We start from the raw sequence: 19,452 nt of genomic DNA, 5'->3' as shown, positions 1-19,452 counted from the left end.
AAAGATTTCTACTGCGAGTCATGCAAACTGCCCCTCCCCCCTTCAAGCCTCCTTCCTGCACACAGTGAGCAGGGAAGCCCCGTTCCTATCCAGGAGGCATCCATATGTCTGATGTCCTTAACTCGGGGACTACCTGTATATATATAAGTATTCATTGCTACTTTAAATGTAAAAGACATCAAAATTCTGACAGCCCTTAAAACACTTTTCATGTGCACATGGTTCAGGTTGATTTATATTATTGGGTGTGTAAGAGATTTGATGGAATAATTTGACATTGATTGTTTTATTTATGGGTGATTGTTATAGATACACATTTTTATTATCCTCCTAGTACTGTGCATCCATAGATGGGATTAGAGTCACCCATTTTTGTTGGACATTATGATAGTGCCCATGTTTAGACCCTCATAAGGTAAAATAGTACTACTAGATTGAAAGCTCTTCGGGGCAGGGTCCTCTCCCCCTGTATCACTGTCTGTATTAGTCTGTCATTTGCAACCCCTATTTAATGTACAGCGCTGCGTAATATGTTGGCGCTAAATAAATCCTGTTTATTATTATTATTAATAATAGTAATAGGATTTATGTTTACTGTTAGTTTTACTGTGAGGATTTATGGAAAGGGATTGAAGGATAGTTATACCCAGCATCAGTGGGAGCTGATGGCATCTACAATGGCTGCATCAGTAGCTGTTCAAGAAGATTGTTGGATGGTCCCAGCCAGTCCGTTATGATGAGTAACAGGCAAAGGTGGTATAATGATAATACTATGCTAACCAGCTATTGCTTTAGTGTATGAATAGATAATCTATGTTGTCTTTAGGACCATAAGAAAGAGGTACAAATACAGTCCATATATTGATTTGTGTCCAAGGGGATCAGACAGGGAGAGTGTTTGAAATATATGAAGCAATTTTGGAAAAGGATCATCTTTATTGAAGCCAACTTTTCCCATAAGGTCAACAGGCAGGTGAATCAACAGTTTGGAAGTAAGTAGTTGTCCTGTCTTGCTACCCATTTCAGGTTTTGGTTGTTGTATATATAGCAACTTTTCCTTCATTTGGAATAGCATCTATAAATTGTAGTAATCTGCAGATGATTCCGATATGTATAGTTCCTCTGCTCTGAAGACAGCAGCTTCTAATTCTTTTATTTGGACTTATGTCTAATAGTTTCTACCGAAGGCACGAAAACTATGCTCTGGGATATCCTAAAAGCTACTCCCTGCAACAACAGAGGATGAAGAATTATCCTTTAATTCTAGTAATGTTTATTTTAGTGGAACATCATCTTTCTAATATGGGATCCTCTAACAAGATTGATTTCCTCCTCCAATGTATTACACCTTTGAAGATAAAATAGTGAGCAGATACTAACATTGAGGAGTGATCAGATACTTCGGGGAGAATGGAAATGTTTTAAATAAAGAGGAGTAAAGCTATGAACTGATGCTAAAAGATTGCAGCCTAGCATGTGTACAGCAGTAAACCCTACGTCTCTTAGTGATACGGTATGGTGGACTATTTAACTATGGAGGAGAACCCATCAAGGTGCCACTCACTCATCCTCCCCTCTCCTTTCTCAATAGAACAGAACTTTGGATATAGCTTGTTTTAAGGATGTACTTCATGAGGGCGGTTGGAGCTGTAAACTGAATGGTCAGAAAAAAGCACGCAGCAACAACACTGTAAGCAAACACCTGTAAAAAACATTCAGCCCATTGGTTTCACTAGTAACCATATTTTGAGGGGTGTTGAAAATGGTTTACAGGGGTTAACCACAGCAGTACTGCTTGACACTATTATTATTCCTAACTTAGCCTAAGCAAAAGTCTCAAAGTGTCCAAACCTAATCGGCTACATACAATAGGGTCAAGGCCTGATTCTGCAGAAAAAGGCCAAGGAGGCCATTATTCGACCATGCAGAACAGAACCAAGAGGCGTAATACAAAGCCGGAGGGGCCAATACCCAACTAACCCACACAGGGTCAATATGGCCAGCATGTAGATTGTAAAATATCTTGTCGCTTTTCAACCTTCCAAATATTATGAGCAACATCATATTTGGAGAATCATCTTCTGTACTTTCAATGATTACTATCTTTGCTTGCCTTTGGGTGACCTTATCATGTTTACCAGGCACAATTAGTGTGGATAGGACAGCTGTAAGCAATGCTCTTCTATTTGTTTTTTCACATCCTCAACAATTCCATATGATAAGATAGAATCCGATTTAGATTGTTGGTTTCTTTGGCTTTTTTTTTATCTTTGATACCATTTATTTATACACAATTCACACATATACACATGTATATTTAATTATACATGCTACAAAACATGTTTTATATAAATAAATAAATATAAATATATATATATATATATATATATATAAATAGTTTCCTACTTCCTGGTTCAGCTTTATAGAACTTAAATGACATCTGTGTGCTGTGGTGCTTAAAGTTATCTTTTAAAATGTCCGTTCTTTTCATAATCACAGAAAAATACAGCACATTCTTGGAGTTGTAGTCTCTATACATATAGAGACAGAAGTGACTGAGAACTGCTTTCTCTCTAGTGACAGTATATGCTGGAAGTTGTAATTCCTCTACAGACAGGTGGAAAAGGCTGGGAGTTATGGTCCCTCTACATACAAGTACAGGGCAGACCGGTAGTAATAGTCCCTCCACACAGAGCTAGTGCATCCTGGAAATTGTAGTTCCTCTACAATAAAGGAAAGGCAATGACTCCTAGTGTATCTACAAACAGGACAGGCCAGATGTTTAAATGATTTTAATATCACTTTGCTTGCATTAACACATACTTGAATCCTTTTGTATAGGATATGCTTAAGCACACTTAAAGTGTACCTAGAATATAAACAAATTATATTACAATTACATATTCATAGAAAGCTTTAAATCAAGCCACCCTGACCTCTCTAGCTGAACTAAATCCCTCCCAAAGATCCCAATGAAGACTGTAAGTTTGGTTTTTGTAATAGCTCACAAATCACCAGTGTTTATACACACTACAAGGCTGGCAGGCTGACAAAAATTCAGTGCCTCTGTTATGAATTTTTCAGATGAAGTTCTCCACAATGCCTATAGCTACAGAGGTAGAAAAAAGCGCACTGTTTTCACTGCTTGTGGCTACTTTACTGTGCATAGTCTGGGCTGTTAACTTTAGGTTGTCAATTAGAGCAGAAGTTAGTCCTTCTAACACTAGAGGGCAGCAACACAACACCTCCAGCTTGATGAGCTTATGTTCTGCTGTGTCTGTTTATTTTGTTGAGATCAGAAGTTGAAGAGTGATTCAGTTTGATGATTGTTAGCTTTGTAGTAATGGCAGGATCACCTGAGCACAAGGAGAAGACTTCATCACAGAGCACAGGTAGTATATTCAATATCATGCACAATTTGGATTTTTTTTTGTTTAAAATTTGGCATTAAGTATATCAGATTTATGTATGTATTTATCACATGACAGTTTTGGAATGTCCAAAAGTGTTTTGCGTGGATAACCTAAATCAAAAGATTTTTTGCAAAGATCAAGTCAACCTTGTTAGGTTGCAATAAAAAATGTTTGTATTCACTTCTTCAGCATTTCGGACTCTCAAATATTTCAGGATTGTCAGGTGGCTGTGTGCTATGCTGTGCACCCCCTGTGGTTCTGTCCTCCCACTCCTAACCCACTACAGAAGACAGCAGTGATGAAGGTGGTGGATGACAGAGGACAGAATCACAAGTCATGGCAAGGGACCTGGACATCTAACATTCCTGGAAGTGTTGAATGCGGAAGAGTCTAAAGCTGCGTACACACGTGCAATAATTATCGTTGGAAACTAACGACCTTTTGTACGATAGACGTTAACAAAAAAAGTGCACAGGAAAGTCCCTGAAAACTAATGATTGTCCTGGTGGATCTGATTGTGCGACAATTGTTAGCTATCTATTGTGTGTACAGTCGGACAGTGATTGTGAATGTTCTGAGCGATACACACAGTGAAGCACCCTGCAATGAACGTTCCTCTGGTACACGTCACTTCCTGTATCATTCAGCCGATCGCATCTAGCATGTGTACATTATCTTTGAACGATCGTATCATTATCAACATGTACATAATCGGACACTATACGATCGTTCACAGATATCGTTACTAATTGTTGATCGTTCGTTTTTAAACGACAATTATTGAAGGTGTGTAGGTAGCTTAAGTCTGCAGTGCTAGAATAGAGCAAAGGTCAAGGGCCACCAAAGATTTTACTAGTTGCAGGGTGCTGCTGTTTATTTTTTGACTGACAGAGTTTTAAAAGCAGCTACTAATAAAGTATCCCATCAGCTTCATAAACTCTCCAATAGAAATTCATTTAAATGCCCAACAAGGATGCGTGTAGCAATGACCATTATTTTCAGAAATGAATTGGAGTTCTATTACCTGCACAAAGCTTTTTAAGATATAATATATTATGATATTTATGATATACAGGAATCATATTATGTTGCCTATAAATGGCAAAAGAAGCTTTTTCCTCTATATTCTTGAGTTATCATTTTATTTATGCAAAAATATGAAAAGTCACCTGATAAAAAATAATTTAGATATTCTTACACTTCTAAGCCAGGTAAGAGATGGGAAAACAATGAGATGTCCTGCAAAGAATAGCTAGTCCTAGCAAAACAAAAACAGTGATGGAAATCTGGGATGACGAGGAAACCATCTCACTGTATTCCATGATGATGAGTGAAAGGGTATAGTTGCCAGTAAAGCTGAACTCTGTGATGAGTTGTACAAAAAGAGGTTTGTGTATTCATATTTAAATCTTGGTGTTTATTGGGGTTTTCCTCCAGATATGTACAGTTATCCAATGTGTTTGTCTTTGTGCTGGGGCTTCCTGTATAGGACCAGTCACTGCTGTTCTCTCTCCTAGTCCAGGGCGATGGGTCTTTCTGTAGTTTCCTGCAGGTAGCCGGTTGTGGGTGGATCTGTTTTTTTTCCTCTACTTTGTATGTGTGTAGTACAAAACATCTCAAGCTGTCATGGTCCTTTGTATTACTCACATTGGGATGTAAATAAAGGACTGACTACTTATTGTACACTGCTGATGACTCCTTATTTGTATTTTTCAGTTCATTGGACTCAGCAAGGTCTGAGTAGCTGGTGGCATTGTCTGTGCTGAACAGTGGGGCCGGTCTCTGTTCTCTTGCACCAACAGGACTGTAAAAATTACAAGGTAATAACTGGGTTTGCAAAGGAAAAATGTATTGTATTCTTGATTAAAAATATAGACTTGGTTCAATAAAAAAAATAATACTGTATATAGATTTGGTAAACATTGCTTTCTTTTATTCTGTTGTCCCTTTGTTTTAGAAAATTTGCTGTTGAAAAATGTAAATTTTTGTATAGTTTAAATCAAAAACAAATCAACCAATTTGCCTGGGAGCAATAGTTAGCCTTGCCTTTTAATTCCACTCCTTTATTTTGGCGACACTTCTGGAGTGTTCTATTTGCCCCTCCACTTCATTCTTCCTTGGTGTTCAGGATATGTCACTGCAGAATTCTTTCCATCTTTTTGTTTTGTTCATTTGTTACCTTTCTGTTGTCTTTCTACACTGCAGCTCTTCAGGACAAAGCTTTACAAAGCAGAGATTATTCAGATGCAATATGGAAACGACACGGCGCAGTACCAAAATGTAAAGCTGTTATTTTGATGATCTCACATATTAGGGTATATTAGGAATGCAGTGAATCTGACATTCATTGAAGCATTCTCAGGCAGTAACTCTTCCAGGTCCATGTGTTTCAATGACAGTAATTGATTCTCCACCAGGGAATGTTTCAGTGAATATCAGATTCACTCCTTTAAAAAAAAAAACATACAATGCGTTATAGAGAACCGCAACATACAGAAGGAAATATTTTGTGCAATTCCCTGGAAAATAAAAAGGTGCAGCTGAGGTTTGTTATAGGCAATTATAAAAAAAAACGGACTAATGCAAAAAATGTGTGAACTAGATGCACTAGATGCGTTTTTGTTAACGCTGAATGTGAACAGAGCTTCTCGGTGTAATGCATGTGGCTAATTATACTAATGTACAGAATGCTGCACCTCTACCTGGCATCAACAGAGGGTGCCCAATGCTTGCCAGGGGCCCCATAATCCTGGCATTCTGTCACCATAAAGCAACTTCAGCTCAGGTTCTTTATTGGATCAAATACCACTTTCCAGCTCAGCCGATAAGAACAAGTGGCAGATTGTCTGAGGCTGCAGATTTCACTGTCTAAAAATTAACTTGAACTGCTGACTTCCGTAAATGATGACAGACTTCCCCCTTTTCCTGTGTGCAGGCTCTGCATTAACCCATCAGTGCAGCCTTTACTCTACTGCTTTCATTTCAGATCTGTGTCACTGCTCCCACTTTTCCAGTACCTAATGTTTTATAATATTTATTCTTTCAGATTGAATCCTCAGCTCTAGGTTCCATAACTGTCCTCAGAATTAGTCTATGGCCATCCTCTCCAATCAGTGAATGGCATCCTGTGCTCCCCTCCTCTGTCACTCCCCTCCTCTGTGCTTGTGTTCCTCCTGTAGGGGTTGGGCTCCTTTGCTCACACACATCTCTCTATCTGCCACCTCCTCCCTGTATCTCTCCTCCTCTCTCCCCTTTACACATCTCTTCTACACCAGGGAGTGGATTGCTGCTACATCTCAGTGACAAGGACCTGTCTCTCCAGCTCTATCACCAGCAGGTAAGATGCTGATGTTTGCAGGGCTCTTCTGCACTCCTTCTTGCTGCAGCTAAGTTATTAATTCATGTGCTCCAATACAATCCCTTAACCCTCTCTGTGAATGTCTGCCAAGCTATTGGTGTTCCTGTTTCGTCACTGCTGCATCTGTGCTCATTTTATTTCTATTACATTAGGTCAAATAGTGGCACAGATCACAAGTGACGTTACTGTGTAACATTTTTAAAAGGTTTATTTAATAAGCGAATGACGCTGCCCAGGGTACTGTAATGCAAAGCAAGCCATTAGTAATTATCCTTCATTGTTCTGCCAACATAAGAGGTGACATAGATGTTATGGGTTACTCTTTGCAAGGTAAACTGGGATGGAGCGATCACACTTTACATTGAAAATCTACTTATTTATTAAAAGAACGACAGTGTCCAGGGTACTGTAACCCATAGCAGATCATCAGTTATACCTTTCATTGTTCTGCCAACATAAGAGGTGGCATGGATGTTATGGGTTACTCGTTGCGATGTAAAGTGTGATGGATTAACTTTGTGATCTGTGAAGCATTTCAGCTTGGATTAAATGAATCCTTTGATCTGCTGGGATGTACATTGTGTCATTTTACACTGTACAGGAAATAAATGTGGTACATCTGCTCCTGTACAGTCTAATTCCAGTTCAAGAGAAGACCATGTCACCTGTCATTCATATGGCTTTCTTTCACAACTGTACTTTGCACGGCATTTCTGCCAAGCCGTGCTTTACCATAATGATTTTTTCTACATGTTCCAAATTAATCTTTTATGAGTAGCTGTTCAGCCTATCTAAAAGAACTTAGCATATCTCTGTAGAAATATTGCTCCCCAACAGAACTATACATGACAGGTGTTCACCCTCTCTGTCTTTGTGATTTAGTAGGGATGATGGCTCTTCTTTTGACAGCTTGCCCTTTGATTTTTTTTTCTGTTTACCTTTTTTCATGCATATTACAATTAAATACATTAGGCAAAGCCATTGATCATTTAGAGGTTTGAAAATACGCATTATCGAAGTACATTTTAAGGTGACTTGCAATTCGCATTCTTTCTGGCAATATTGCTGGACTGTGCATTCTAGAATAATATAAGATTCTTCTGTTGCAGCTACAAAATGTTTTTATGATCTTGTAAGATGTGAAGGTGCGATGATAAAGCAACACTAAGTCAACAGTCTCTACTGTTGTGACTTTCTTGACAGGAGGTAGAATGCCACATACTTACCAAAAGCCACCCTTTTATAGCAGGAAGATAGCAACTTTATCACATGAATCCTTAATTTTTATATGTATGGGATGCCAATAAATGATAGGTGTTAGAAAAGAAAACTTCATGGTCATTTCGATCCAAAAACACAAGGCTAACCATAAGGATTTAAAAAGTGTTTACAGAACACCCTGTAGATATGCCTCCTGTTTGCTCTCTGTTTATTTCTAGATCAGCTTTTCTTAACCAAGGTTATATAGAGCCATAGGGTTCCTCCTAAGGTTTCTAGGAGTTCCTTCAGCAATAAGCAGTGGCAAACTGATTATCCATCTAAAATGACTAGCAATGCTAGCAGGCATATTTCCACTGACCACTAATGTGTTTTTTCCTCATCGACTACTAATGGTAGGGTTTGACACTGTTTGCGTTTCTAGGCATTGGCTGTTTAAAGACTAACGTCCTTGACAAAGTATGTTTCTCTGTAGTTCTAACCTTGTGTAAGCTCCCTGTTGGATAGTGTTAGAGCTTGTGAACCTATACTTAAAACTCTCTTAAAATATATAAAAAAAAATTAGTAAAGAGTCATATGTCTACAGTCTTTGAACCCCGAAACCACCATGACCATGGTTATGGGGATGCATTTGGCCTCCTCCCATGATGAAGTGCTCTGGCCTTCTTGCAGTTGATAGGCCTGCACACTGTCACATGAAAAAACAGATGATATCTTCAGCCCTATGTATGTTCTCACACCATCTGTCATATAGCTTAGTAAGGGTTAGAAATATGTGAGAATAGAGTGGTTCAGGCTGAAAGGGCTTTGATGATACCTTTGCCCTTAATATTACCTGTGAGCTTTTATTCATGTAGCACCTACCCGTGTACAAGTGGGTAAAACTCTAAACTTTTTAGAGTTCTTTTCTTCAGGTGGGATAGAAAACACACAAAGGTTCAGTAAATCGATATATTGTAGTGGTTTATTAACTTAATAACAGGAGAGAGGGTTGGGGTGCAAAATGTCTAGATCAACAGCTCATTATCCAGATGGGTAAGAAATCACACACTACAATAAAGGCAAACATCCCAAGATCCTCTTCATATAATCTGGTCCATGGTCATCTTTCCCAGTAGCAATCAAACTTTGCAGAATCCTGGAGTCAAATATCCTCCCTGCTTGAATGAAGCAGTTATTTTCTGACATTCCTGCATCTTTAAGCACTTGTGGGTTTCTGCCTTTATCATCATAGTAACTTACTGGGCTTCTTTTCTAATAGGCAGATAACTCCAGTAACCCTTAGGACCCCTAACAAGATGTAGGTTCCAAGGCCAACTAGGCCTCAAGCCCAATGCCAGATTGGTCCCCTGTGATAGGGTCAGCAGTCCATGGCAGCTCCCTTCTCCTGTGAATCACCAGATCTTCTACTTTAGAAATAGATTTCTATTTCCCTAGACCCACCTCATTGGGTTCCAAATCTGTAATTGGGCTAGGAGACAATCATTCCTCGCCTTGGATTGCTGCACCTCTCTACTATACATCAGGAAGTTTTTCCAGCAACTAGAAAACGTGACCAGTCAGTCATGGTTGTAAGAGATTCAATCATTTTTATCTCTAATGTCACCAGACTCGGTGTTCTAGACACTTCTGGATTTTGGCAAAATCAGACTAGGGGCTTTCCCTCTCATAAAGAAAGGGTCCCTACGTTTGTGAAGTCTATGGGTATATAAAATGTGGTAGAAGTAGTAGGTAAAATACAGGCCAAAAACAAGGGTCAACTTTATTGCAAAGGCATATGTACCTAAACTCTGATTAATATAAGAAACTTCTCAACTGATGTTACAAGCCCAAACCCTCTCAACACAGACCCCTCATTCTAATAGCATTAACACTTTGATATGTCAAACTTTCTGTATGTGGGGGGGGGGGGGTGTTTGGGAATACCAATCTATAGAATTTCCCAGATCACCATATCCCTGACAAAAAGCAGCGAGGTGTGCACTGAGCAGATATCTGTGCCAATAAATTGAGTGTATGTGGACAAAGGTAAATACATAATGTATATAAACTATTTTACCTTCAAGAGGATTTGTAACTTTATTCAGCCAGTCTTGTGTTCCAGGCACCCCTGCCAAATGATTCAGCCTGATCCTAAACTCCTTGTAGCCAGTTGAGAAACACAGCAAGGTCAAAAATCCTTCCCAGCCTGGTATTGGAAAAAGATTTAACAGCGGCACATTATTCATAGATCACCATTGTACTATCTACTTCAATCAAGTGTTAGATAGGCAACACTCTTCAATGCAGGGTGGACATTGTTGGCCCTTCCTCTGCCAAGCTTAGTTTTGCTATACAGGTAAATTACTATACAGGTAGTTTTGCTAATCAAGTAAAAAAGAGCCTTTTTTAATAAAATAATGTTACTTTATTGGTAAATGCACAACCATGGCAGAAAAGAAACATTCATTAAGAAGACCATTCCAATTGGCAGTACAAATACTTAATAGTTACATTTTTGCAGAACTTTCATGAGTATTGGCTTAGTTCAGTATCTATTAAATATCAGCAATACATACAGTATATCAAGGAGGTGTAGAAAGTGCCTGAAGCTCTGATGTAAAGATTTATTTTACAATGCTCCCTACATGAAAAATATACAGATGGCGTCTTCCTATCCCTTCAGGGAGTGAAGAAATCTGATATGAATATATTTAATCTTCTAAATGACCATCTGTACAGACAAGACAGGATAATTAGGCCTAATAATGCATACAGTGGATGCACATAGCATAGGACAGAGAATACTGTGTGATCACAGAACTTTCTTTGGAATAGTTCACAGGTTTTAAAATATACAACAAAGACTGATTAAAGTGTCTCCGGAACCAAACAAAACTGCTGAAGGTATAAAGTGCAGACTGATGGCTTATGCTGGGCCATTCTGTTATCCCATGCATACACTGTTAGATGTATGCCCAATTCCCAGAAACAATTAAATATAGTTTTCTACTCAAAAACTGATACATGAATATGCATTCCACCACTCATTATTGAATTCTTTGTAATTTGGACAGGATGCCACCACCAGCTGGCTCTGTGCCACGCAACGCAGTACAAAGCTATATGTTTGAATAATTAAAATGTTTGTTTTTAATAGGCTTTAAATTTAATGTATTTTATTATGAACATTGGATAGTATATGTCTAGAATTAGACAAAGTTCCAACACTTCAGGGTAGTGTTGAAACTTGCCTACACTTTTCTACCGCTGAACTTTTCCAGTGGCCAGTATAGCAGCCCAATATAATGATGGACCATTTGGAAGTTGAGGGAAAGAACTGTCCAGAAAGGCTTTGCCTTTAAATGGTTGTATTTTATATCTGCTGCATTTTATTTAATTTGTGTTCTAGAGCCAAAGTCTAAGTATCCAGAGAAACAACCCTTTTACAGGTACGTATGGGAATTTGTGCAGGAAAGTTAAGTATCAAATAATTATACCAAAAGAAAAAAAAAAATATTAGGTCTGCGTTGGCCTAATGAAAGCAGTATGAGTAATTGCATTGCTTATTTGTTGGGCTTATTTACCAAGGCAGAGACCAGAATATACTAACCATCTAAACCAGCCATATTCATGAAAGAATATACTATTTTTAAAATAATGAGTTAGCCTGAGCATGCTGTAACTGGCTGAAGGGTGAGATACCCAACAGCTTCTGTACCCCTTCAGATTCTTAGTAAAAAGTATAAAGCATCATACAAAAAGATCAGCAGGCAAAATCAGAAGAAATAGAATATCAAGATCTAACCTTTTGACATCCTGAAAGCTCAAAGCAATGCATGATTTATCTATTCAGTACCTTCTCTAAACCGACATTTATGTTTTAGAGCCCAAACTGAACAAGGCAAATTATTAAAGCAATCATAATGATTAGTGTACATTCAGACAATTTCTCCCACCGACTTTGTGACCTCAGCTGCCTCTTCATGAAGGCAAATAGTTTTTACTGTAATGCAGGAATGCTGGGAAATGTAGTCAGACTCCTTTTGTTGTTTTTATTACTAGAGTGTCACTTATTACTTTGGGTTGAATTTAGAAATGAGATGTAGTGCAGTTGCAAACACATTTGGTCAATGAAACAGATATTCTGTCCACTACTTTGCATCTATACACTGTTCGTATTCAGTAATCAACCTGATTTCTATTAGAATTTGACTTGTTCACTTTTGGGTTTTGTTGAACTTAAATTGATTTATCTTGTATCTGCATTTTAACATGTACTTTTCTATTTTAACTATGTATCTTTTTACAGTATTTAGATTAAGAAAAGCATACACCTTACAATGGAAACATAAACCATTGAAGGCACATTATAGCCCCAATAAGGCTAATACATTTTTAAGGGGTTCACAACCTTAAATGTGAAGATGGTCCACACTGTAGTATAGTTTTGTGCAGCACAGTCTTTTCCTTTACTCCAAGAAACTTCACCTTTTTCTAAGACCTGTGGTTTAAGATTGGAAAACTGAATCCATTACAACAAATGATATTATTTCAAAAATGGTAATTTTCATTTAATTACAAACACTTTGAAAAAGACATCTCTGACGTGTATTCACCTCTACCTGATAGGACAAATATCTTCTCTATGTCCCACATTTTTACCAATGTGTACTTCCTTTTTTTTTCCTTGAATAAACTTTATACATATTTGCAGGGTAATGTAATAACTGTAATTCATATTAAGGTTGTTATGAATTACAATTTCTTATTAGCTCTATGTTATTCTAAAGCTGAACACACCCCGAATGATCTGAATAAGTATCCCAGGCTTGCAGATGTACCTAGCTTTAGGAAACTTGTTGTACCTAAAGTGTATAAATAAATTTTTTATCCACCTTTATTATTGTCTTGTGTATGTCCAGTTGTCTCATGAAGCAACTCCAAGACACCTCTTAATAAGCAATTCAGCTGTACAGATGACAGAATCCCTCTTACAGATGACAATTTCCCTCTTATTGATTTTCAGTTGCCTGTTAAAGCTGCAATTTATTTGCTCTCTCATTTGCTTCTCAGTTAAGACTTCCAATCACAAGCTGACTTCTATCAATTTAACAATAGAAAAACTAGATAAAGTCAGTTTATACCAATTTCAATGGTGAATTTAGCTGGATTCATGGTGAATTTAGTTAGCAGAGTGCTGCACAGCTGCAATCTTCTATCATTTAATCATCTATGTCATTTGACACTTTACAATGTCATTATATGTAACAACACTGTGATGAATAGGTTCAAAGCAACTCTGATACTTTTCTAAGAGATGAGTATGAATATGTCTTAACTATTTTCTACATTTAAAGAACACTGAATACAAATAAAATCTATCAGCATTTATATGGATAAAAAAGCTATATACAACACCAAGTGATAAAGAGCAGGAGTTTGTAAAGTTCCTACACTACACTTATGGGCAACTAAGAGTGTAGCATCTGTGTGAAAAGTATACTCATAACTGATATACCTACCACATGTCCATACAATCAACTCTCAATTGTAGCTCTTGGTAGTTTAATACTTCTCTGAATGTTCTGTTGTTCTTCACAGCTCAGGCAGAGGTTTGCTATATACAGGGATGATGTCAGATCTCATTCAGGTAGCCCCATTTTTTGCACCTAAAAATATTTGGTATTTGAATTAATCTAAAATCTTAATTTTGTCTGTATATGTTAAACTACCCTCCCTAACCAAGAAACTACCATTGTCTGTTCACTTACTATAGCATGAAAGCAGCTGCGTCTTCTACAACAATATCATACTAAGCACTGCATAATCCAGAGAAGGATAACCCTTGTGCAAGTCTATGAGGGCTCACGGCTCAGAGCCCTGCATAATGCTCCTTTTGCATTCTGTTCACTTGCATGAAGAGAAAAACAGTTCTTGCACAAACAAAAGCTGTGTACACAAGTGCTTAGTGGCACATAACAATAAAATGCTGGAGGAATATTGCTGGCATAATCTTGGATATTAGGACTTCATAGTAAATGCATGAACTGCTTTGCTTGTGAATCCACTAATGCTGCTCTAACCTGCTAATCATGACACTGTGTTCATTGTGCATTTGTTGCAGTATCATTCACTGATTACCACCCACTGTATTTGTTTTATAGACCCTACTTATGAGGACCTGAACTTTACATCTCATGTCCAAAAAAAAAAGCAAATAGAGGTCGTAAGCTAGTAATAAAACTAGTTATTGCTTGTAGTCTCCCAACAGCTGATCTGTTCCATACTATTTACTTACTTGGTCTTGCTCTGGGTAGCGGTGGCCTTCATAGTAGATGCCGGGATTTTGCTTCCTCAAGTCATAACCTTTGCAGCAAGGAACACCAAAGTGGTAAGATCTCCAAATGTCCTGAAATTACCCAACAAAGTCAGTTCACAAAAATGACTGCTTTATAATCAAAAGCCTCTGCTTGATGTTAATTTAGAGCTTCCTGGATCCTTAAAAAATATAATAAATACTAAAGCTTTTGATAAATAAACAAGTAAGCACGGCTTTGATTAAAAGTGTGCTGCAGCAGTTGGCTTATCACAATGAACTTGCATGGACAATATGCACCAGCACACTTTCAGGTGATGGCTAATTGAAAAAAAGACCCTTCTGCTGCGCTACATTATGGCTGTTTACTTACCAGGGATACAAAGGATCGATCATTCACTTAGCTCATTAAATGTGAAATTCACTTTGCAAAGAGTACCGCAGTGTTAAAGCCTCTTTTTTCATGTTGTGTTTCCATGATGTGTTTACTGGTATAGTGAAATTCTTTTTTCAGTCTTGAATAGACCAACTATTGTAACTTGTGTCAAGTTTCTTTCACTGTATGCGTTCCTTTTGGGGACATTGGTCATTTTGAAAGAAAACTATGGAAATATCTCAAAATGCATCAATTCCATGTATCAGCTGTAAGAAAGGAAAAAGCCAGATTACAAACAAGGAAAAGATTGAGCTCCACCTAATATCTTACATGTTCAAAGTACTGTATAAGACTGCTTGTTCCAAGTAGTGCCTTGTTGGGAAATCATTGCTGCCAGTCATATATATGTTTGGCAACCTGAAAACTGCAGACATTTAGCTGTCCTGCCTGGCTCTCATACATACAATCAGAAGACCTCTCTGGGAGAGAGCAAATATTATCCATGACATTGGGTATCCACCCACCCTGCTCATGAAGATTCCCAGTGAAACCAGCCCAAGTGTATCTTGTAAATGACAAGTAGAGACATAGGTTTCTCTGCAGTGGTGCTACATATGTCCCATCAAACATGAATCAGGACTGCTTACATGTACACCATTCTGCTGTCCCACTGTTACAATAAAAAGTTTAGAAATAACTCAAACTAGCCAAGGCTTTAGCTTTTCTAAACTAAAACTGTAACTAATTTTCAAAATGTATTGTAAGCCATAGAATGATCATTTTCTTGGTTCCTTATTCACAATTCAGAGTGAAATAAAAAAGCTCTGTGTATGTTCCAGGTTAGTCACATAGTTTAGACTTAGTTCACATAGGTTTCCAGGTGGCTGCAACCACCATGCTTGTTCAGCATTACCATGCATTTGTGTTGTTTGGATGGGTGGATGCCCTCTTCAACCCTCGTTTCCTGCCTATGGACAGTAAGGTGCAAGTAGTGCTTTGACCTCAGACTTGGTTGCCAGCAGTGAGGAAGTGGTATCCAAACTGCAGCCATACCACCTATGTTTCCCAAGTCATAGGCCCCCAAATGTATGATACAGTGAAGGGGAGTGAGTGACATGAAACCACCATGTATTGATGTCCCATGTGTGTCTTCATGGGAAGAAGGGGCATGGGCAATTATGCTAACATATTTGTTTTTGGCTTCCTAAAATGTTTCTTTCCTAATGTTTATTGGAAGGTGTTATTACAGTTGCCTTAAAGTGCCAAAGTTGCACTTAGTAAAGTATTACAGGACATTGGTAAAAGGCACCATCATTTGTCTTTAGACCAATAAAAAATTGGGAAAACTGAAGCTCCAACTACCAGGCAGAATCACTATTTTGTGGGTGAGGGTTCTTTCACACTGCTGTGCGACCAGGAGTGGTGAACTGCACCGTGGGCAACCAGATTTGTACTTCAGCTGTGGCTTTGCAAACCTTCAAAGAACAAATACATGGGAGAGGTATAAACTGTGGATGAGCACACAGTAGAATGCTGCAGCTCACCACAGGTCTAAAATGACTCTAACCCTGTGGATCTTAAGCCACTTGTCCACAAACCTAATAGCCTCATAAAAGGGGAAACATACATCTGCTAACAGACCTATATAGAATCCCAATACATCATTGTCCTGGTATTGAACAGTAGATTAATGTGGAATGCCTAGACATATTTATTGCTTCTGTGTAAGAGTTTAACCCACCATAGAGCTTGAAATATGAATTTGCCCAATATGATGTTTATTGTTTTATTATTTATTGTGCAATCTATACAAATCTATCTATCACAAAATGTTGAATAAGAAAGCTAATTAAAAATGAACAGATCTCCTTAATCTTCTGTGTTTCCCTTTTTTAAAACTAGGTGGTACATATATATATATATATTTTTTTTTTTTTACGTTTTTGTGTTATCTGCTCAGTTTTGCAGTTATTTTCACATTAAACCAAAATAAGGGATAGGTCACCCAGAACATCTTTATAAATTAGCAATATGTCAGAATCATTATCTTAATCAAAAAATAGCAATTCTGACTTTTATAAATAGGCCCCTTTGTTTTTCTTTTTCAGCTCCAGAGAAGCCTCAAGAGATGGCATGCACCTGGGCTGCCTCAGTAATGAGGTCCAAGGAGGGAAACATGAGCTATTGCTCAATAGGTACATATTAAATTACCACTTGTACAAGGAGTACACCTCTCCTGCGCCTACAGCCAGAAGCTTGTTAGCAGACAGCAAAATGAATCCTGGTCCATTTCCAAATTTTGTTGAAAATTGCCCCCAAAACGCTTGTAGTTTTGACCCCTGTCTATGTTCCACATTGGGATTAAGAATCACAATCAGTTTAACAAAGATTTTGTAGTCACATACGTGTTATTTCGCTATTACAATACTGTATATTCAGTAGGGGAGCTATAACATCCTGTCCTCAGAGAGTCACAGCATTTAAACCCAGCAGAATAAAGCAGCTTATCCCAATGCTTAAAGAAGGTAATGCAATCTAGAAGAAAAACATCAATTGGGTGATGCTGCTATTATGTTGTTCACCTTTATATGTGGCATTCATGCACAAGTGTATAATCCAGGCAGACTTTATTTATTATGAAGACAGCATAGTGTATATCATTGGTTTATTTTAAAAATCTAACACTATGTCAGATGTGTGTTTAAATAAAATTCAGTCTCCTTTATCACAAGTATTGGGAAGAGTAGTTGAGGAGTACATCTTTCTCCCACATTTTACAATAAAAGATGGAAGGTAACCTTTTTTCAGACACCTAAAGTCCTTGCAGACATAGGAGAATATATGGCCATTTGTAGGCAGATCATTTGTATGTGGGTCTCTCCATGACTCTTGGGCTGAGCCTGCTCAGGAGAAAGTCATTAGCCTGGGATTTACTTAACCAACTAATCAATGTTGTTTCCTTAAGGCAGCAAGCACCCTCAGCATTCTCCCCCACCTTTGTGTAGCTAAAATCATTTACATTCATGCAATACAACCCTTGTTGTATGTAAAATAGTCTGTGTAAGAATAATATCAGTAAGTAACTTTTTAATGTCTAAAAAAGGGGCAAAATGTATCATGTGAGGATTTATGTTACTGGTTTGCAATGAAGAGATGGTCCTTCAGAGAGTGTAGCCACATTTCCAGTCTTAAAGCCTCAAAATTATCATACAGCAAGTGTATTGGTTTGAATCAAGTAGACTCTTGAGCTCCAGAGGCTGAGCTACTAAAAGAATTTTGAGTGTTCACCTACAAGGGATTACAAGGGACCATTTACTAAGCTTAGTTAATGTGAAATTCACTTTGCAAAGAGTACCCAATTGCATGCAAGCATGTGTAAAAAAAACAAGATTTTCCTTGCACATACTTTGGGTGGTAAAAGTCAGCAGAGCTTCATCTCAGTTACAAATTAAGTAAAATAACCCAAGGTGATTATTCATTTTGTCTATATTCATTTATTAAGCCTGTGCAATTGAACAGGCTCATTTTGCAGAGTTTATTTTGGGCTAGTACACATGGGAAAATTTTTTTCTTTTTTTTTTACTTTAAATGAATCAGATCCTAGTTGAATACAAAGTTAAATCTACTTTTGGCCAGTCATGATCAACTCATGTTCTTCAGCTTGATCAGTTACCGCGCATATGGTTGTGTTATGTGTTGAGTAAACAAAAAATCAATTATATCTTCCAAAGAATTCTGATCACGGTTCATCCGTTTGATTGCAAGGGCAGAATATTATATTTGGGAACAACGTTTTGGATTTTGATCGATCATTGGGCCCTTTTCAAGATAGTCTATTTTGCACTTAAGTCACTTCTTTGTGTCACTGGTCTTTGGGAAATATATTGTAGCACATTTAAGGCAGCACAGCACACACAAAAAATTATGTATACTTTACCAATGGAATTGTCTTATTTGCTCTTTTCTGGTCTGGTAAATTAAATCTTTCAGACGATAAATATAGAAGTTACCATAACAGAACTCCTTCTGAAAGAGCAAGGTGATTGGTTGTTTTTAGTTTAAGTATGTTTTTAATTGTTTATTTTATTTTTTTTTTTTTTTACAATTGCAAGGTACAAAGAACCATTCAATAAGGGGAAGGTACAATTAGGTAAACAGGAGCAACCAGTACCAATATAATGTTGTACCTGTACTAGTACTGGTGGGACAACATGGGGCAGGTTGCTAAAGGGATACACTGGAACTATCATAAGGGTGCTCCCTTAGAACAGAAATGAGCTTGGGTATGTTTAAGTCACAAGGAATGGCATTCCAGAACACAACCCAGGAAGTCTAATATGTAGGGCTGAAGCTTCACACATCACGACAACCTTGCGCATTATTACAATGCACTATACCGCATTGCCATTCCTTGTAATGTGCTGTGTCAGAATAAAAGTACTTTTTCTTTTTTGTATGTATTTTTTTTTTTGTGCACTGCCCTCAACTAAATGGGCCCTAATGCAGTGTGCAGGATTATGCACAGTAGGGAGCATGCACTACAGCTGCAACACAGATGTGAACTTGGCCTTAAACCTCTCCTAAGTGACCCTTCTCATTAGGAGAGAAATAATAAATTCCTGACACTCATTCCTTCTAGTTTAGGTCATTGAGATTGTATGTACTGGAAAAATACAATATCTGGCACAACAATGACAAATCTTGAGATGTAGGTGGCAAGACCCAACAAGCCTGTCCCACAACTTTTGCTGCCAATATGAACGCCTTTTTGGAAAGACATGGGCAAAGC

The 19,452-nt window shown here is 37.7% G+C and overlaps 1 protein-coding gene across 2 annotated transcripts in view; it reads left to right on the top strand.

Moving 5' to 3' along the window:
* The first annotated feature begins 6,526 nt into the window (after positions 1-6,526).
* SLC25A22 (solute carrier family 25 member 22) overlaps positions 6,527-19,452 on the top strand; it is a 48,218-nt gene continuing 35,292 nt past the window's right edge. The window contains exons 1-2 of one of the 2 annotated variants that reach the window (XM_072421674.1): positions 6,527-6,750; positions 16,772-16,858. The gene's annotated coding sequence lies outside the window, so the exon portion shown is untranslated. The remainder of the gene's footprint in view (positions 6,751-16,771; positions 16,859-19,452) is intronic. The other variant, XM_072421673.1, reaches the window with a different exon arrangement.

The sequence above is a fragment of the Pyxicephalus adspersus genome, chromosome 9, assembly GCF_032062135.1.
Source record: "Pyxicephalus adspersus chromosome 9, UCB_Pads_2.0, whole genome shotgun sequence".
NCBI classification, from domain to species: domain Eukaryota; kingdom Metazoa; phylum Chordata; class Amphibia; order Anura; family Pyxicephalidae; genus Pyxicephalus; species Pyxicephalus adspersus.
Note: the sequence above shows the minus strand (reverse complement) of the source record. Positions and strands in the feature narration are given on the sequence as shown.